This window comes from Chelonoidis abingdonii, chromosome 7, assembly GCF_003597395.2.
Source record: "Chelonoidis abingdonii isolate Lonesome George chromosome 7, CheloAbing_2.0, whole genome shotgun sequence".
Classification (NCBI taxonomy): Eukaryota; Metazoa; Chordata; order Testudines; family Testudinidae; genus Chelonoidis; species Chelonoidis abingdonii.
The window spans coordinates 21,602,412-21,624,829 of record NC_133775.1 but is presented as its reverse complement, the minus strand read 5'-3'; the positions used below and the strand labels follow the sequence as shown (position 1 = coordinate 21,624,829).

The 22,418-nt window shown below is 38.3% G+C and overlaps 1 protein-coding gene across 10 annotated transcripts in view; it reads right to left on the bottom strand.

Moving 5' to 3' along the window:
- The window catches only part of LRRC7 (leucine rich repeat containing 7), a 342,753-nt gene that overhangs the window by 229,049 nt on the left and 91,286 nt on the right, over window positions 1–22,418 (bottom strand). The window lies entirely within an intron of this gene.

Below are 22,418 nucleotides of genomic sequence, written 5' to 3'. Positions count from 1 at the left end.
TTTGAACATGACAACATAAATCAGGCTGTTATGGGACTTGACATAGCATTCCCAGTATTGTTTCCATCACCTACCTTCTAAAACATTTGGAAAGTTTGTTTGTGTGTTACTTTATGGGAAAGTGCAGCAAAGTAGATTAAGTACCCCAGTGGTCACCAGTCAGACTGCTCATCTTAGAGAACAGCTGTACATCCATGAAAAATATCAATAAAAATAAAAGACACTTATTTCTTAGTAAAAGGGAACCATTGTTTGTGATACATGAGGTCACACTGTGCTTTCATTTACACTTATGTCAATTTAGAGTAGCAATACAGACTTCAGTGAAAGAACTCTTTGAAATATATGCCCCGGACAACTCCACCACACATCAAAGGGAGTTACATCTATATCCGAGTAAAGACAGAACATTCATACTACCTAAACAATGACTTAATTGAAACATAACAGGCAGTTAGTCCATAACATGAATTTAGTGGGCCAGATCCTGTTTTCCAATGTGCTTCTTTGACTTCATAATACGCCACAGAACACATACATTTTTCTGAGGTAAATACACACTCAGATGTTAAACTCTAACAAGATTCAGACAAGGAATTGTATCTGCCTCTAGCAATCCCATTTAATTAACATATGAAAGCTGTCAGAACAAATATCTATTCCAAAATTTCTCAAGATGTGAAGAACAAGAGAAAGATGTTGAAATAAACATCAAAGCAAGCAAAGTGCACCTGGTTTCTCATTTGGCAGTGCCAATAACAAATTTTCTGTTGACTTATTTTGGCCGAAGGGTCATAGCTAAAAGTGAGAGCAAAAAGTAAAGTAATTTTATATTTCAACTAGACTAGATGCTGAGCTTTTATGCATAATAATCAAATTGCATTTTTGGTTAATATCAGCTATTAAAATGAAAGTATTTTCACATCAGACACATCTACCCCAATATAACGCTGTCCTCAGGAGCCAAACATCTTGCTATGTTATAGATGAAACCACGTTATATCAAACTTGCTTTGATCTGCCGGAGTGCGCAGCCCTGTTTCCCTCCCCGGAGCACTGCTTTACCGCGTTATATCCGAATTCGTGTTATATTGGGGTAGAGGTGTAGTTTACAAAAGCATATGAAAAATTTAAAGTAGACTGGACAAAACACTAGTAAATATGCAAAATGGGGACAATTCTTCATTGACACACACATGGACTACATAATCTAACAGCCTTTTCCCGCCCCCCCCAGAGTCTATTTTATTTATTTATATATTCCTAATGGACAGGAGAAAGGCAAAAAACAAATTACACAATCTAAATTGTATGGTATGTCATTCATTCCAGAATGGTATTTAGCTAAGTTACCCACAAACTTGGAATTTTTAATACCTTGTTATTTCAAATTTTTCACATAAAAATACTGGATCTTAATCCAAATGTCACATGCAATACTATAAGTTAATGCTGGATATTCTATTTATCCAAAATTCCCAGTGAAATAAAAAAATTCAGGTTCAATGTGTTAAAGAAACAATCATTTAAAGATTGCCCTCACCTCTGTTTTTTGTTGCATCATTTGCATTTTGGGTGTTTGAGAATGTTTTTTTTTTTTTACAAATATTTGAGATATGGCTGAGTAACTCTGTGGCCTCTCTTACACAGACTTAAACAGCACTTCAGTGGAAACTGTATTCCAGGGTAGGTGCTCATTCTGGTCTAGAAGGCATGGAAAGTAAATTCCACATGCTCTCTTTACAGGTTCTCTTATTATGGGCCAGATTCTCTGTTAGTATAAATCAGCACAGCTCCACTGACTTCAGTTGAATTATCCTGAAGTACACCGACAATCTGGCTCTGTATGTGTCCACCCCTCTCCTGCCCTGTATTCTCTCAAGTTTTGCTACCATGAAAGAATCATAATATTTTAGGGAGAAAACTAAGCATGGCTCAGCGAAAACAAACTTACAATAGATCCTAGGCTGTACGTACAGTTGAGTGTCAGCTATGTTTTAATTTTAAAAAATAGTTTTGGTCTAAAGTACACAAGAAGTAAGCCCCCTCTCATCTGGCACTACTGCAAGGAGCAGGTGTGACATGACACTTAGAACTACAACCCATATAGTATCTTTCCCCGCACCCTCAAGTCACACTCATTTGTAGATCTTCATGGGCTTGTGTGACATCACTTCCTTCCCTCGGAATCCCTTCACTCCCACTCCTCTCCTGCATCAAGAGCAAGCTGCTTTTTCTTACCTTCAAGGCCCCACATATGCTCTGCTCCTCCCTACTTAATAACCACGTTTTCAAAAGTGGCCACTAATTTGTGCCTCACTTTTCAGGTGCTCAATTTCAATCACTGTCGCCTGATTTTCAGCCACAGCTTCATGGAACTTCAGGCGGAAGTGGGGAGTGAGGAAAGAGGTGTGCAGACCATTGTGGGAGAAGTAGAGAAACAGATGTCAGTGCTGGCATCATTTGCAGAGGGGAGAAAAATGGAGAAAACACAGTAACAGCCACGTTTTTAAAAGTGGCCATTGACAAGCCTGAGACTGCCTTGACTTTCCTTCCCAATTGCAAGGGCCCTTCCCCTCCCCAAGCATCATCCCACAACTGCCACAGAACCTTGTGGATCACCACATTCCAGCTTCCCTCGACCAGAATTAAGGTTGCCTGTGCAATCTTTTTTCAGCCCCCAGTGCGTATGACCACTACCACTTAAGATAACAGAATAACTAGTAGTAGCATGCTGTTACTCTCTGAAACATGGCCTCTCGCTGTCAGGATGGAAAAGAGGTTGGACAGCATTCATATGAAGCACTTTGGAATGACTGAAAACATCAAATGATACAAATTAAAGTTGAATGAAGAGATGTGTTTTCTAACTAAACAGATCCTGCTCCTTCAAACAGTCATCCAATACTCTCTCCTGCACTCCCCAGTCTGTCTTTGCTCTTCCTTCTCCAACTCCCCACCCAAGACTGCATTCCCTCAGCCTGCCTCTGTCCATCCTATCACACCTGTGCCTATGCTTGTGCCCCCTTTCCTCTCCCTGCTCCTCACCCCTGTGCATTCAAGTCAGGTTGCTTCCCTTTTCTTCTCCACAACACCTGGGCACCCACAATCTCCCTGCTTTTTGTTCCATTGCCCAGCATCATGGCAGTCACCAACAGCCAGAAGAAGCAACTGCAGGGAAAGATCTGCTCAGACTTGGATTGGAGCAATCTTAGCGAGCTCCATGTGGTGAAGTCTCTAATAAAATTTCAGCCCAATTAGCACAAAATATTGCACTGAAGTAATATTACTGTTCACAATTAAAACCACACAGATATACAAACAGAAAATAATTCAAACTTAAATATGCACTCAGTAACTTTGTGTTTCATCACTGGCTGGTGCTTTGTTAAATTATGATTCAGAGATTAAAATATATTTTCAAGAGTTGTGGAGCAATCCAACAGAAGCTCATGCATGATACAATGCCAATTTAGACAATAGGCTGAAACCCAAAATTTTCTTTCTTTTGTGGTTCTGCTTGAGAAACTTTAGTATTATTTTACTATAGTTATTTCTATTTAAGTCCCAACAAAATGTATTATTTAACAAGGCAGCTCAAAGTAATGGAAAATAGTATAAAATTTATCCTTTAACAAAAGCCTAGAAAATTGCGATAATCTGTATTGTAAATGCTTTTCTCTTATTTCTCTTTGAATTATATTAGGTCAGAGAAAAACTGCAGCAGAAGAACAAATATAAACAATGCAATTAAATAGCTTGGTGCTGGAACTCTCTATAATAATCTGTAAAACTTATTTTCTTAGCCTTTAATCTTGCAAAAACATTTGTTGTACAGAAATTAATTAGAACAATCTGATCTCTGCTCAATTAGAGGATTTTTTGTGAAGCAAAATTACTAATCCCTGTCTCTCACTAATCATGAGAAAGGAATGCTTTTGCCTCGATTTAAAACATAGAGAACGTAGGAAATTATGGTTTCACATATAGCTCATTAAACTTTAATTTAGAGATAGAACAAACTGGATTGTCAAACTTTAGGTACCTCCAAACCACAGGATCAGTAATTTTTTTTTCTACCTGCTCACCACTTACTCTCCAAAGCATAAGCCAACCTCATTTTGATTTTAATTGCAGAAGTCTCTTTTGCTATTACCCTGTATGAATAAAAGGCAGCCATTTTCCTTTGTTCTGACTGGCAGACAACATGGGTTTGAAAACACAATTCAAAGAGATGTGTTTAACTTAAAAAAAAATCACACTTCTGTCTGTCATTCTTAAGATTACTACATCTGAGATAGAGACAAGGTGGATGAGATAGTAACTTTTGTTGGTGAGAGAGACAAACATTCAAGCTCTACAGAGCTCTTCTTCAGGTCTTGGAAAGGTAGAGTGTCACAGTTAAATACAAGGTGGAACAGACTGTTGCAAGAAACCATTCAAAATGAAGTGGGCAGTTAACACTTCTGCAGCTGTAGGACCAAAGAGATTTAGTGGGTTACAGACTGTTGTAATGAGAAACGAAACCATTGTCTTTACTGAGTCAATAATTTTTGGGTCTAGCAGAGTTATGAATTTAAGCTCCCAGTTTTGTCTTTTGAAGGTGTTGCGAAGGTTTACTCTGAGAATGAGAACTGGGAGGTCAGATATGGAGAGAATGTTTTGTGCAAAATATTTCTTCACAAATGATAGGATTTGTCTTTTATCATTTTTCTGGAAGAGTTCATTTGAGAGCATAGTGATTGTAACTTGCAGCCATCTCTCCACTGCTACTATGACCAATACCTCCCCTGCAACACATCTATCAAGATCCATGGGTCCTACATATGCCTATCACAACATATAATGGACCTTAAACCGTACATCAAATCTCCCAACAACTCTGGGGGTGAAACCAGACAATTACTATACTTTCATCCTTGAGCCTTATAACAGCTTGCATTGGATCCCCTTATGTTGACATGTCATCAGTAATGCTGATCATGGCCAGCATTATTTCTAATGCCACAGTTTGCGGACTAAGAAAGCATTTGAAAAACTTTTGAAAATGCAAGAAAATGTAATTATAAAGCATTTAATGCAATTTGTTTTTAGAAGCAAATGATAATCCATTGCCAATCACCTTCAAAAATAGTAAGTAGCATGGCATGCCACAAGAAGTGGGGGAGGGGGGGAGATCAAGTTAAAACAATATTATAAATGAACATAGTTTATCTTTCTGTGGTTATATTTAGATTGTGTGGCTTTTGTTGGCTTTTCATTTCAATACATCCATTGTTTAAAACAGATTTGTTATGGATTTTACCACAAAACCACAAGCTATCAATGTAACCTTGCACTTTCTTTAAAATGTTTATTTGTGTGTGCATTATTTATTTCAGTGAAGTCTTATCTCCCTAGTGCATGGCCATAGTTTATTAGCCTGGGGCAAAACTCAATACCTATCTCAAATAGAAAAGAAAACAATTAACTAACAAGAGCTAAAGAACTAGCTTGTGTTTCTTGCAGGGACACTGAGCATTAGAGTAACTGTACCCTTGTAATTCCATCCAGAAAAGCCCTTCATGAAATTGTGAGGAAGGTTAGAGGAACCTGATAGTGTCTCAAAATCATTGAGTGATAGTGAGAATTAGGACTACATAGTTTTAGAACAAAAATATTTCAGATCTGAATAGAGAAATAATGTTACCATTTACTATAGTATCCAGAAAACATTTAATCATATTCACAGCAACAGACAGTCCACTTCACCAAGTTCCTTTTCACACATTCATGTCCATGTGCATGCTAAAATAATGTGAAATCTCTTAAAATCTGAGGGGCATTGTGTGCTCAGATAAGTGGAACAGTGGCAATTACATGGTTGATTACATGTCTATCACAGCACATTGGATACCATCAGAAAACATACAGCACTGACAATTCTGAAAAGACCACACTGAAGAGTACAATGGTCTTTCAAGCAAAGGCATAAAATTGCCAGCCTGACTCTCTGAATCCTCCATACGTTAAGCATTTAATCTGTCCTTGTTTGAACATGCATAGATCCAGTAGAGATTAACACATAAAGTGAAATTCTGGCCTCCTTGAAAATAATGGCAACAGTCCCATTGCTTTCAATAATGGTTGACTCCAGAGACTGGAGTTGGAGTTGGTGAAACTTGGCTATAGAAAATATTATAAAAGCACAATGACCACCCAGACCATCTCATCACTAAAGTATCAGAGCATCTTGCAATCAGTATCACAAACCCTACCATATCATATTTCTCTCCTTTAGTTCTCTTCCCACTCTGATATGAATTGGCAATTTGTGTGTGGGGGAGAGGGGTTATTTTTATTTCCCTGTTTCACTTCTATCTTATTAGCACCATCATCATTATTCATATCCTTGGATCCATTAATTATTAAGTATAGTATGTGGCAATAATTGAGCCTGGAAATCAAATGTATGGATCACTGTGGCCAGGTCATTGTATGTCAGGAGACGTAAAGACCTCCTAGACAGATATGGGTGGAAGACAATCTTTCTTTCATCTCTTGCTACCTGTGCAACTAATAGCAGCAAGGAATCCAGAAAGACCCCACCATCCTGATGATCTGGAGCAGATAGCTTCAAAAGATGTTTCCTTTGCTGTTGGTTAAGTCCTTGAACTTTCTCCCCTTATTGCACCAACATCACCCCCAACTGCTCTTCAATCCAAGCACTACTCTCGCTTACACACTGGAACAGCTGAGATGATATAAATTCACTTGAGGACTTGAACCTGAACCTCCAAGGTTTCCTTCTACTCTCCAGTTACTCCTCCCTTCCAACATCTTCCTGTGAATCCTTTCCCAATATTATGCCTTCCATACTCTGTTTTTCCATCGATCAATTTCTTCCTTCAAACTCCTTAAAATACATTTGTCCGGAGGGCCTTTTCTTGGTATTGTAGTTGATTTGAGGTTGCACCATTACTCATAGTATTATGCATGTATCTCTGAACTACAGGTAAAATCCTTCCCTTATTGAAGTCAATGGGAGTTCTGCCATTTACTTCAATGGACCAGGATTTCGCCTGGTATTTTAACTATTTAATTATATTTCCACTCTTTGAGATATGGACTGTGTGAGTATAAAGATGAGTACATGACTGTAGTTAAAAACAAACCAAAAACTCTCTAAATTCCCCCAAGCCAAAAGCCCTCTTCCCTAGGAGTACATTCCTGGCACCTAATAACCATGACTTTCTTGCTTTGTTTATCCTTTTTATTTTTAATTGAGTAGGTTTGTGCTCATTTAATTGAGAACTTCATTAACAAGTTGGCCATTCCCAGACTGGTAGTTACGAGATATGCTGACCTACTGATATAATTAAGGAGCCCAGAGTTCTTTAGACATGACATACTAACCAGTTTCAATTATTCTTTATTATTAATACAATAATATTACACCTCTACCCTGATATAATGCGACCCAATATAACATGAATTCGAATATAACGCAGTAAAGCAGTGCTCCAGGGGGGTGGGGCTGCGCACTCTGGCAGATCAAAGCAAGTTCGATATAACGTGGTTTCACCTATAATGCGGTAAGATTTTTTGGCTCCTGAGGACAGCGTTATATCAGGGTAGAGGTTTATTTAATAATAATAAGTGTGAAAAGATATTATAACTACCCGTTTGGCAGCCAAGACTATTTTGCAGTCTAGCCGCTTCTGTTGGCTTTTACTGTTTACATGTACTGTTGACCTTACTGTCAACTGCATCTCATCATGGGAATCATTTCAGTTCCATGGTTTTGGCCAAGTCAGCAGAAAAAAGTATATGAGCTCTCAGTAGAGTACTTCTTTGCTTACACACATTGTTTTACTTTGTGAATATAATCCATTCTTTGTCCCTGAAATGGTTTTTTGTTTTTAAAACCGAGGCAAGATTTTTTATCTGCAGTCACAGCATCATGCTTGTGATGCTAGAGTTATGGGTAAGGAAGCGCCTTCATCATAAGCTTCTATGTATTATTCAAGTTCTTATAAACTTCCAGCATAAATTAGAGTTTGTGCTGAAATTTCTCCTGTTTATACTTTACCTGATGATAAGCAAATCTTTTTTTTAAAATATAAATTAATCTGGAAAAAATCTAATTGGTAAATTAGAAATATCAAAGGAGGGAGGGAGTTTTCACCAATAAACATACTTTTTAGAAACTTTTCTGGTGTTCATGTAACTCAAACTCCTTTCAACTAAACTTCAGAACTTGCCATGCATTTATTCCCACTGATGACAAAACCCCAGAAAAGCTGCCTTTCAACATACCTACTGGCATAAAGGAATTCACAGCTGCTTTCCCCAGGGGTTCCATCAGGAAGGACAAATATAGTATGCAGTGAAGCAGTACATCCCAGAATTTCCTGTCCACATCCCAAGTTCCACCCAGCACTGCCCACTATTGAACTTGTCAGCTCTAGGCCACTTCTAAGAGCCCTGGGGAGATATTCTGGCTGAAGCTAGGGCTAAATAAAACCCAGTAAAGAAAATGCATTATAAAATTACATAGAAGGCATATGAATAGAAATTGTTTAACAGTGCATGGAGGTGAGGCTCCATACATACCCCTACACATGCACATGTATATGGCTGAAATATTACCCACTGAGACAGAATGTAAGCTGGTTAAGACACATTTAAAGCCTGATTGATCCATATTATCCTTGATTACTCTGGAGCCCCCTGCACTTTAGCCAGCCAGCAATCCCTTTCACATCCCCATGAACCTGCCAGCTTTAGTGGAATCCACTATCATCATTAGAACAGATATGCAAGTCCTTTATCTTCAGTTACTATACACTGTTACAGAGAAGGTACAAACACTATGCTCTGTTATGGAGGTTTTCAAAATTTCTCATAATTTCCCTTAATTTAAATATAATTGTAGACTGAACTATATGGATGCTCTTTGGATATAGAAAAACATAGCTTCATTTCTTTATAGAAAAAAGATGGTATAGTTGCATGCAGGGAGAAAGACAAAGGTAAGAAGCTATAAGAAGGATGGAATATACATAAGGAAACCATTCCAGTCATAAATATTCTGAAAACTAGTATATCTTATCCAGAAATAATATTAAAATTCATGAAAATAGAGTCCTATTTGAAATGATTAGATCATTACTGTATTAAAGTTCATCTTTAGAGTCTGCAAATCCTACAACATAACTGATCTTAGAACATGAATAATTAGATTGCAACTTCTCTGCCTGACCCCCAAAGACCCTCCCAAAATAGTTGGAGGTTGTCACATCATTAGAAAGGTAATTTTATCTATAGTTGCAATAAGATCTGGGAGTTCATGCACAACTTGAGCATTATTAAATTTTGGGCATTTACAACAAAGATGAGTAAAAATCCAGGGTGGTATTAATTTTGCAAAGTCCGAAAGTTAGTTTTTGGGCTTGCCAGATCCCTGTTGCATTCTAACCTAGGAATCAATCCACTTCCCAGTGAAGTCAGTGTAAAGACTCCCAATGATTTTGGTAGAAGTTTGAGCAGGTCCCTAACTCCTGAATTTCAATGTGGGAATTTCTGCAAAAATTGGTTTTGGATTTTGGTTCGCCTTCATTTCAGAGAGTGATGGACAGAAGCTGGGACAATTTTGAAAATTCAGAAAAGAAGTGGTTCAAATTTGCATGGCATTCTACCCAAACACCTAAAATTTGTGCATGCTCAGATAAAAGATCTAGTTTTGGGCAGTGTCTTTTTATACAGAAATTAGAAGAGTTTGAATAATTAGTTATGTATCAACAATTCAGCATAATCCATATTTAAAATTACTTACGATTTGCATCCTACCAACACCTAGAAATTTCAATCACCTTAGGGGCCCATTATGCAAGATGCCATACAAACATATAGTAAGAGATAAGCCCTGCCCCAAAAAACTTGCAATACAAGGGGGAAAAAAAATCACCCTTTTTCAGAAAGGGTGTTTAAGTACATTTTTAACTGTAAGTTAAGCATATGCTGAATTGCTTTCCTGAAACTGGGCCTAAATTAAAACCTGGATGCAGTTTGATTTGTACCTGAAGTTGTCCTTCAGTTTAAAGACATTCTGTATGAATTAAGAATAAAATGCTGTATTCCTTGACCCCGCACTAGAACATTGTTTAGTGTTCTATACAAATGAACAGAATTTGTACCCATAACAAAACACAGAAAACAATTTACCTGCCAAGGTATTATTAATTGAATAATTTGATATTTAAACATACTGTAATTTTCAGAGTGCAGATTTCTTCCTATCACAGGAAAGACGCTTTAGAGAATATCCAAATATTTTAGTGATTTACACCACAGTTTTTCTACATTATCCTTACTAAAGGAAAACTATAGCCATTTTGCTGAGTTCATTTTAATCTGAAAGTTTCAGAGATCATAGGAAGCAATGAAAACACTGAAGCACATTTTGGAAATTAAGTTTTTAATTACAACCAACAACGATGAATTACCCAAGACAGATACTTTGCTTAAAAAACAATTATTTGTGACAAGGACAGCGTGGGAGACCAATGTAAGCAAACAAACTTATTTCTATAGTGAGTGACTAACATGTTATCTAGGCAATTTATTATATATATACATTGCCTTTGCCAGGAATAGATACTTCATAGATGTCTAAATAAACAAACATTAAGGCATGTTAGAAATAAGTTTGTTTGCTTACACTGGTCCCCCATGCTGTCCTTGTCACAACTAATTGTTTATTACGCAAAGTATCCCCACATCAAAGCAAAGTAACCCCACATCCAGACATCATATAGTCCTCAGCCCACTCCTTTCCCAAACAGGTTTATCGATCATTACAAAAATGTTGTCCTGATTTATAACAAGATGGCCTGCCCCGTTAGGGGCCTGCAGACCCATGGCTGTCCAACTATTTAATTAACCCTGCGCTGCTAAACCAGTGGTGGGTGTAAGACTTAAAAAGGGAGGAAACCTGGAAGTTTGGAACTGGCTGAAGAAAAGAGCAGTTGAGCTGTATTATGGCTGGAGAACTAAGTTGTTGTAAACATTTACAAAGCTACCTCATTATCATCCTTCAAATCCCTCCTTATAACTTTTCTTTGCTGTGATGCCAACTTTTTTTTTTTTTTTTTTTTTTACAATTGCTAGGCTGCAAATGTGCTGAGGCCACTACCTATCATGCTGACTAATATTTTCTCACTGTTTCCCTGTACTCTCCTGTCCGTCTATATCCATGTGTTGTCTTTTGTCCCATGCAGTAGAACCTCAGAGTTACAACCACCTCGAGAATGGAGATTGTTCATAACTCCAAAATATTTGTAATCTGAACAAAACCTTATGGTTGTTCTTTTTAAAAGTTTACAACTGAACACTGATTTAATACAGCTTTGAAACTTTACTATGCAGAGGAAAAATGCTGCTTTTAACCATCTTAATTTAAAATGCAATAAGCACAGAAACAGTTTCCCTACCTTGTCAAATATTTTTTTAAAACTCTTATTTTAATTGTTTGTGTTTAACACAGTACTGTACAGTATTAATTTTTTTGTCTGGTCTCTGCTGCTTGATTGTGTACTTTGGGTTCCAAATGAGCTGTATGCCTGACCAATCAGTTCATGATTCTCATGTTCATAACTCTGAGGTTCTATTGTACTTGGATTGTAATCCCTGTCCTTTACTCTGTGTTTGAACAGCGACTAGTACAACTGTGGTTCTCGTCCCTGACTAGGGTTCCTAGGTTCTATGGTAATACAAATAAATAATAATAATAATATAAAAACATTTAAGTGGTCTTAAACACTACGTACTTGATCCTATCATCTAATATTCTGGTATTTGTGTCAGACAAATCATCAAAGACAATCATGTCAGGGTACAAAAATGATGCACAAGTGCAAGCCTAATTTATGTGTACAGTTCTCGCAACTGTGCATGCAAACTAGGTATTCGTATATTCAAATGCACAGTTAGGCATCTAAGTAGTCATTTTTGTCCTCAAAATACCCGGTACCTGCAAACACATGGATTATAATGTCTTATAAAATCACCTGTGTTGTGCTTCTTCTGGTTTTCACAGAGCATGCAATGGTTGTCTCCTATATATTGCTGGGCAGGATATTAAGCCACAAGATGTTAACAATCCCTTTACTCACAAATAATTAAAGAACTGCTACTGAAATTTTAAAATAGAGATGTTCCACACTGAGACCCCTGATTTGAAAGTCCCCAAAACTTTGGGTAATTTCACATCTGAACTTGAAATATCTTCACATTAGAGAAAAGTTCCTCTCATGACAGGAAAAATCATTCTAAAAACTATATTTTCTTGAGGGAGAATTGAGGCTATATCTATAATTGTAGCTGGGGATGTGATTTCCAGCTTGAGTAGATATACTCATGCTAACTCTCACTGAGGTAGTGCGCTAAAAATAGTAGTGTCGCTGCATTGGCGCATAGTCCATGGGTATGTACTCAGAGATGGTAGCTCCTGCCACTGTTGCTCATGCTACTACACTACTATTTTTAGCACACTAGATCAATGAGTTGCCACTACACTACTATTTTTAGCACACTAGATCAATGAGAATTAGCTCAAGTATGTCTGTCTGTTTAAGCTGGGAATTTCACCCCAACTCCAAGTATATATGTAGCCTGAGAGATGTGACTCTCTCATGTGGATTTGTAGAGGCATTTCAACAGATTATTTTCCTTTTCTCTACATATATTGTGCTATATTAACCATTCCACTTAAAATCAAGCAAGTTTCAAATTCTAAGTAAAAGGAATATCCTAGGCTAATAACCTATGGAAGAGCCAGCTAAAGAAATATCACAAGTCATATGGCAGGAAAAAGAGTTGATATCACTATTGGCCTATAAAGTAAACATATACATAATGTCCTTTGCAAACCAAAATTATTGTCTTCAGGAAATCACAATAGAAGATTATACCTCAAAACTTGAAAAAACCCACTAACATAGCCATTTTTATTGAATATGTACCTTAGCTTTTTAAACATACGAGCTCCATTTTCAATTAAGTTAATGAGACAAAGAGGAACCAAAAAGTCACCCCCCCCCCAAAAAAGATGAATCCGTTATTGGAGTCCTTCCACATATAGTTACACCAAGAAATTCACAAAGAATCATAGCAATGAGTTTTAATTTTATTACTATACAGTTATGCCACATTAGTACTAAGGAATGACTTGTTTTGATTCATTTTTGCTTCACTCAGTAAACCTACAGACAGCATATTTCAGTTTTCTTGCTTTTTACAGCCCTGTTTTCCCATGAACGTATGTTTCACCATTTTGCATTTTTCCTCTTTCACTATTTAAGCAGTTCTTGCCACCCTCAATTTCCCAAGCAATTTTGGGATAAATTAAGAAGAGCATCACTGGCCAAAAAAGAATCATCTTGTTTCCTTTATAGAGATTGCTATGTCTTTTATTTGCATGCATCATCAATCATCAACCCGTTGTGGAAGCTGCTGGGAGCTACCGTTTCCTATTATGCTGGTGAGTTTAGTATGAGAACTGTAAAATTTCCAGGATACATTAGCTGTCCATTTTACTGCCTGCAAAATGCCTGGAAGGTCTCAAAGTAATAACAACCACTATAAAAGAGAACAGGGAATTAGAAACCAAACCACCACCTTTGGTTGCCTGAGATGTATCTATATTGCCACTATAGGGCTCTATGGGATCGCTATTAAAGTAGAGCAATTGTCTATGTCATTAAGGCAGAAAAATGTCCCTTCAGCTGTTTATGAAATTGAACTCTACATTAAGAAAAATGCATGGGCATTATCGTCAGCTTAGATTAGTCGTTTAAAATGCCAGCCCTGTGTTCTGCACCCTGGAACACTCATCAAAAATCAGTCTACTGATTTCCTTTGCTATGCAACAAGGAGAGCAGGAAATGTGCTGGGGGACACCTCAGAGAGGAACGTTGGCTATGTAGCACGCTCCCTCTTCATGCATAATTTCCAGCAGCACCTCCACACCAACAATGCATGGTTTAACAGGGACATGTTCAGCCACTGGTGGTGCGGAAAGAAAAAGACAGGGAGGTAGGTTGTAAAATATAGTGTGTGCATGCACAATGACGGAGAGGAGAAGTGGTTTAACTTACAACCTCCTGTTGGTTGTTTTTCCAGCAATGTGCCTCTTCCATACACACTCCACTCCATCATCTGTCCTTATATTACCTCTCTGAATACCAAATTAATCCAGTTACACTACCATTTATTTCTGACCAATTTAGAGATATACATTTTGTCACCATTTACACCACTACACCATTTACACCAGTGACGTACATCTGTTTACCCCAGGTTTGCAATTTGGCTGAATGGGCCAAATTCAACTCAGGTGAAACACTCCAGTGGCGTTATATCAATCATGAATTTACCCCGCTCTGATGGAAAGAATGAATTCTCACTAATCTTATTATGATCATCTTTGCAGCCATGGAAAAAGCACAGAATAAATACAGTCAGTCACATAAAATCACCAGAGTTAATTAGGCTAGGCAAAATTCAATTTTTGTATAATTTTGACCCATTTATTTTTAAACATTTTTAAAGATTTATTTATTTAAATGTTTACAATTGTGCAAATTATGGAGTATAGGCTTTTTCATTTTGATCAATTTAAATGTTCACTGTTGTGGGAAATTATGGGGGGTCAGACAATAATTAATGATGGTAGACATTGCAATTCAAAAACAAGTTTCATAACCATTAAAACACAAATTGTCAAATCACATGTCAAAATATACAAAGTAAATATCCATAAATCAACTGATTTATCAGGCAGCATTTTTCTTACTTTGCCTATCTATAAATTTTTATCATCATCGATGGAAATATTTTTTGTTGGGTTGTGTATATGCTGAAATTGATGTTTACCAACATTTACTGATAAAAATCTAATCTTTCCAAGCCTAAAAATGATGACTTCTGAAATCTGTGAACCCAATGACAAGGAGTCTAAAAGAGTCATTTTCACCGAAGGCTGCAGGAATTAAATTAATTTCCCATTCATGGGATACAAAAAGTGATCCTGAGTATTCAAAATAGCAACTTGCTTATTAATCTAACTTTAAAACAGTTATTGTTTTTCTCACCAGCAGAGACCCCATACCTACATTTTCTTAAGTACCATGCTCCCTCTCATAATTAATCTGTTCAAATGGTGCTTAAATCGATCCAGATGCTGTTCTTATGGTACAAACATTCTGTTTTTTCTCACAGCTGAGCTATCAAATGCTGAGATTTAGAATATTGGAATAACAAGCTTTTTAAAAGGTCCAGGAATTTGTAGACTATAATCAATCCTTCTATGCCCAATTATACAGTTTCTCTTAGCCTTATCTTTGGTGACAACTTTTGTCATTTTCATCATAGGTTGGACTTACCAACCAAAGTTGATGTCTAGTTCTTCCAGTTGAGAAATACAGTAATTGCCTGATGTGGTCTTTTAGTAATTGCTGTTTCCAGAATAATTCTGGAAGATACAGTCTTGCTTGTACTTCTTCTCTCAGCAAGCATGAGTCCTTTTTGCTTCTACAGTATTTCCATTGCTCATTGGTGTTTTTGTCCAGGGGTCACAATTTTAATTGCTAAATTATCCACTCTTATTAAACATAAGGCCCTTTCTGTGTCTCAGCTCATTTAGATGACCAGGCATTCTTCAGCTAGAGATTGCACACAACTAGACCAAGATACTTCCCTTAAGCAATTACCATAAATACTAAAAGTCAGAGTAATTTCTTGCTGTATGAAACAAGACAGAGAAGTACACAGAAAACCACAGAGTAAGATTTCAGCATCCACCCGCTTGCTTAATTCTTAGGTATAAGAAAACAGATGGCTCGCTGGCATCCACTCATAGATACACACAAACTTCTGGAGTAGTACTGTCTACTCTGGTGACAGTAATTCCAGATGTTTATCAAAGTCAATGTTACTCTTTCAAACATAGCCCTTGATAGTAACTATAATTGTTAACGGACACTGACAGAATATGAAATTTGCTGTACTCAATCTATAAGTCCTCTTATGAACACTTTTCCTGAACTATGTGTTCACTGTTATTATTTATTTGTATTACCGTAGTGCCTAGGACTAGGAGCCCTAGTTATGGATCAGGACCTCATTGTGCTAGGCACTGTACAAGAGATAGAACAAAAAGATGATCCCTGCCCAAAAGAGCTTACATTCTAAGATATTGTTTACACTGGTGGTGGCATGTAGGATATGTGTTCCTACATGCCAGAGTGAAAAACAGGCTGCATCCATGTTACTGAGCATAGCTACATGCAGCAGTGAATGACACTGGCAGCAGGAGTTGCCGGAGCTGCAGCCTTTCACTGTGGCAGGGCAAAACTCAGCAGCAGGACACAACACTGTAAAAACAGAGAGTTGAGTCGGGTATATACCCTAAAATTCTGGCACATCTTTAGTTGCCTAAGCAGTGCCTCATTGTGCACACTGTTATTTATACCCAACAGAGACAGGCAGATGAGAATACAGGAAAACAACGAGATGCTCTTGACCATCAGCAGCCTCACCATTGTCAACTTTGAGGACCCTCTGGAGAAAGAGTTTGAAGGAGGGATTTGAAGGAGGATAATGAGGCAGCTTTGTGGATGTTTATGGGAATCTTCTTCCAAGTGGGGATGTGAAGGCAGTATGGGAGAAAGCACCAAAGTTATAGTTAGTGTCAAGGGCTATACTTGAAAGAATAACATTGGCTTTAATAAAGAAGCTAAGGGACAAATGTCAAGAAGAGCATGGTTTACAGTGTCAAAGGCATCTAGAAAGGTCTTGAAAATGTGACCTATGTGGAAAGATTGAAATAAATGTGTTTGTATAGCCTGAGGAAGAGAAGACTGAGGGGGGACATTGCTACAATCTTCAAGTACATAAAAGGTTGTTATAACTAGCATGATGGTAAGTTGTTCCCTTATGCACTGCAGACAGGATAAGAAGTAATGGGCTTAAATTGCAGAAAGGGAGACTTAGTTTAGATGCTAGGAAAAACTTCCTAACCATAAGGAAGTTAAGCTCCGGAAAAAGATACCAAGGGAGGATGTGAAATCTCCATCATTGGAGGATTTTAAGAACAGGTTAGCCCAGGGATCAGCAACCTTTGGCACGTAGCCTGTTAGGAAAATCCACTGGCAGGCTGGGATGGTTTGTTTACCTGCAGTGTCCCCAGGATCGGCCAATCGCAGCTCCCACTGGCCATGGTTGGCCATTCCACCCCAATGGGGGCTGCGGGAAGCGATGTGGGCCAAGAGATGTGATGGCCACTGCTTCCCGCAGCCCCCATTGGCCTGGAATAGCAAACTGTGGCCACTGGGAGCTGCGATCGGCCAAACCTGCAGATGCTATAGGTAAACAAACCGTCCCAGCCCGCCAGCAGATCTCCCTGACGAGCCGCATGCCAAATGTTGCCGATCTCTGGGTTAGACAAACACCTGACAAGGATGGTCTAAATAATACTTAGTCCTGCCTCATTGCAGAGGAATGGACACTAGAGGAACTATCAAGGTCCCTCCAGTCCTACATTTCTATGATTCTATGACAACTCAAGGAAGGTGAGAATGTAGTACTGGTTCTGAGCTTCAGCTAGGAAAAGATCATGAGAGACTTTGGTGACAGTGGCTTCAGTGGTGTGAAAGGGGTAGAAACCACATAGGAGAGGGTCTAGAATGGAACTGGAGGAGAGGAACTCCAGATAGTGACTATAAACAAGGCATTCAAGGAGCTCAGTGATAAAAAGGAAAAGGGAGATGGGGAATATGGACAAAGATCAGTTTTTAAAGATGAGAGATACTAAATGTGGAATCATAGAATATCAGGGTTGGAAGGGACCTCAGGAGATCATCCAGTCCAACCCCCTGCTCAAAGCAGGGCAAATTCCCAGATTTTTTTTTCTTTTTAACCCTAGTTCCCTAAATGGCCCCTTCAAGGACTGAGCTCACAACCCTAGATTTAGCAGGCTAATGCTCAAGCCACTGAGCTATGCTTCCCCCCGCATGATATGCTTGTACCATAAGGTGAAAAGCCAAACAGCGGGAGATTAAGGAGAAGAGTAAGGGAGGGAATGACCATGGGTTGCAAGGGAGATCAGCAGATGGGATGGGGCCTTTGGGGAGAGTGGAGGGATCAGATGAGGAGAGCAGACAAAATGTTTGCATTTGTGACAGGAAAGAGGAGGAGAGAGTTGTAGTGGGGGAAGAAGGAAGAATGAAAAGAAGGTAAGCAGAGAGGAGAGAGAAGTTCATGTAATATTTTGTCAATTTTCTCTTGGAAGAAATCAGTGAGAGAAGTGGAGGCAGGAGATGGGGAGGATTTCAGGAGTGAATCAAAGATGAGAGCTTCACCTTGAAGATGTCACACAGGGGGACTGGCCCCAACTGGTCAGCTGTCCCCAGTTAGATTTAAAAGAGAGCACGCTGAGCCTAGAGCAGAGTGAGACCTAGTGAGTGAAGCAGGAGCAGCAGGGGGACTGCCAGAGTCAACTGGGGTGGGGAAGCTGTGGGAATCTGCTAGAGGAAAAAAGCCTCCAAAGAGAAAGCCTGGCATGAGGGTGCTCAGTAAGCAGAGCATGGAAGATTTCTGCAAGAAGCCCTGAAGCAGGAAGGACAGAGTTAAAGGGCAAAGGGCCACAGGAGCTGTAACCCAGAATGGGCTGAGGAATTGATTTTGTTAGTTTTGCTTATATTGGTAAAATAAAACTGAGTGGAAAGACACTGGGTGTGGCTGTGGGTCCTTTTATGTGCTGGGGAGAAGGCCAGCAAGTTACAATGTCATATTACTTCAGTTGCAATTCGGGCTGTCAAGCAATTAAAATTAATACTGATTAATCATGCTGTTAAACAATAACAGAATACCACTTATTTAAAATATTTTTGAATGCATTTTACATTTTCAAATATATTGATTTCAATTACAACACAGAATACAAAGTATACAGTGCTCACTTTATATTATTATTATTAGGGCTGTCAATTAATTGCAATTAACCCACAAAATTAACAAAAAAAATTAATCACACTTAGAACAAAAATACCAATTGAAATTTATTAAATATTTTTGGAAGTTTTTCTACATTTTCAATATTGACTTCAATTACAATACAGAATACAGAGTGCACAGTGCTCATTTTATGTTATTTTTTATTACAAATATATGCACTGTAAAAAAAGATAAACAAAAAAAAGAATATTCTTCAATTCACCTCATACAAGTACTGATATGCAATTTCTTTATCATGAAAGTGTAACTTACAAACGCAGATTTTTTTTTGGTTACATAATTGCACTCAAAAACAACACAGTGTAAAACTTTAGAGCCTACAAGTCCACTCAGTCCTACTTCTTATTCTGCCAGTCACTAAAACAAACAAGCTTGTTTACATTGACAGGAGATACTACTGCTCACTTCTTATTTACAATATCACCTGAAAGTGAGAACAAGCGTTCATATGGCACTTTTGTAGCCAGCACTGCAAGATATTTACATGCCAGATATGCTAAACATTCATATGCCCCTTCATGCACTGGCCACTATTCCAGAGGACATACTTCCATGCTGATGACACTCATTAAAAAAATAATGCATCAATTACATTTGTGACTGTACTCCTTGGGAGGAGAAATATATGTCTCCTGCTCTGTTTTACCCACATTCTGCATATATTTCATGTTACAGCCATCTCAAATGATGACCGAGCACACGTTCATTTTAAGAACACTTTCACAGAAGATTTGACAAAACCCAAAGAAAGTATTGATGTGAAAATTCTAAAAATAGCTACAGCACTCGACCCAAGGTTTAAGAATCTGAAGTGTCATCCAAAATCTGAGAGGGACGAGATGTGGAGCATGCTTTTAGAAGTCTTAAAAGACCAACACTCTGATGCAGAAACTACAGAACCCAAGCCACCAAAAAGGAAAATCAATCTTCTGCTGGTGGCATCTGACTCAGATGATGGAAATGAACATGCATCACTCTGCACTGGTTTGGATCGTTATCAAGCAGAACCCATCATCAGCATGGAAGCATGTCCTCTGGAATTGTCTTTGAAGCATGAAGGGGTATATGAACCTTAGCGCATCTGGCATGTAAATATCTTGCAATGCCAGTTCACCAGTGCCATGTGAACTCCAGTTCTCACTTTCAGGTGACACTGTAAACAAGAAGCAGGTAGCATTATCTCCTGCAAATTGTAAGCAAACTTGTTTATCTGAGTGATTGGCTGATCAAGAAGGAGGACTGAGTGGACTTGTAGGCTCTAAAGTTTTACATTGTTTTATTTCTGAATGCAGGTTTTTCTGTACATAATTCTACACTTGTACGTTCAACTTTCATGATAAAGAGATTAGTGGGCTATTTGCTCCCTCCCTTAACTGCAGAGGTGGATGAGGAATGTACAGGGAGGGACACAGAATGGGCGGAGCCTTAACTGTACACCCCAACTCACTGACTACTGAAGCTAAGCCAACATGGGGGTATTGTAAATTTGTCCTGTTTATAGGTCACGTTCCTCTTAGTAAGGCAGGGTTCTGAACTGCAGGGGCTGCAGTCAACTCCAAGTTTTGAGTGTTGTTTTGTAATTATGTAATGTACAAATAAAAACAACAGAAGTGTTAAATACAATTGCTCCATACCCTACTAAGAATAGCACCACACGGTATAGATATAGTTAAGAGCAATCAAAGAATTTTCACAGCGATTCCAGATACCTTAACTACACATATAAACCCACTAAGGAAGGACAGCTGGAAACCTCCACCAGGAGTAAGGTTTGCGGGAAATGTGGAGGAACCATGGAAGTTTTTGAAACAGAAATCCTTGTTGCATGTGATTGAAGTGGATGCAGATAAAATGAATATTACCAGCCAGTGAATTGGCCTTATTATTGACTGTAGTTGGTGCAGAGGCACTAGATATATTTAATACTTTTGTAAAGAAATTTGTTACTAAATTTATATTAAATAATCTTACAGAAGTAGATGTTATAAGAAAACGTAAAAGGGAACTTTTCTGCTTTCTATGTTTCTTGTTGACACAGGTTTCAAAGATTGTAAAAAAATGAGAAAGCTTGTTGTGTCTTATCTACAGTGGATCCTCAGTCTGTCTAGATAACAGGGGGAAGCAACCAGACAAAAGTGTGAATTACTAGCTAGATGTAGAGCGCCCTAGCAAAACAGGCTAGGGAGGACTAGCCAGCAACTCCAAGGACACAAAAAGACAACTGAGATAATAATAGAAGAGTTGTAAGAAATAATGAATATATGAAAGCAGTGGTTTAAAAAGAGAGAGAAGGAATATCAATTCGAGCTTTAGCAGGATAAGTAAAAGTGTATTAGAAATATATTTAGAATGAAATATTTGTAGATGGGGAAGCTTTAATAATTTGTATTTGTGTGATGTTATGAAGCTAGGTATGAAAGGATATCTTTAGCAAATCCTTGGGGGAGGGTGGGAAGCAAGGCAGAACTTACACCAGATCAAACCAGCACGGATCTGACAATGACAGAAACAGCCTTCATGCACCCCTGGACTGAGTGATTGATTGCTATATCCCAGGGGTCGGCAACCTTTCCGAAGTGGTGTGCCAAGTCTTCATTTATTCACTCTAATTTAAGGTTTTGCGTGCCAGTAATACATTTAAACGTTTTTAGAAGGTTTCTTTCTATAAGTCTATAATATATAACTAAACTATTGTTGTATGTAAAGTAAATAAGATTTTTAAAATGTGTAAGAAGCTTCATTTAAAATTAAATTAAAATGCAGAGCCCCCTACAGGACTCAGGCAGTGTGAGTGCCACTGAAAATTAGCTCGCGTGCCTCCTGCGTCACGCATGCCATAGGTTGCCCACCCCTGCTGTATCCTGTTCGATCTGCTTCACTTATGCTTTATGCTTAAGATGGTAATATATTGTCCTAAAGTTTCCTTATCAAAGATTTAAATTAGTTAAGTTTAGTAACTGGTGTGGACAGTGCTTTTCACCCAAGAGTTCCCTGCTCTCATCTGTGAATAGAGTCTGCACAATTTGTGAGCCTGGAAAGAATGGAAACTTTGAGAAACTCCTTTTCCACACAAGAGTGTAACTCCCACAGGAATGGGTAGGTGAACACAGCATTGTCAGCTAAGCAGAGTATGGATATTGGCTGCTCAGAATTCAATGAACTCATTGCCACTGAATCCAAATCAGGGACCAAATGTGAAATTCTCAATTTCAGCCTGAACCATTGGTTTGATGGTGGTATGGGGTGGCAACCAAGTTATACACCCCATGATTTTCCCACAGGTCTTTCATGGTGCCTACCAGGAAATTAGATCCTGAATCAGTAAGGATATCGGAGGGCCAACCTACCCTGGCGAAAATGTC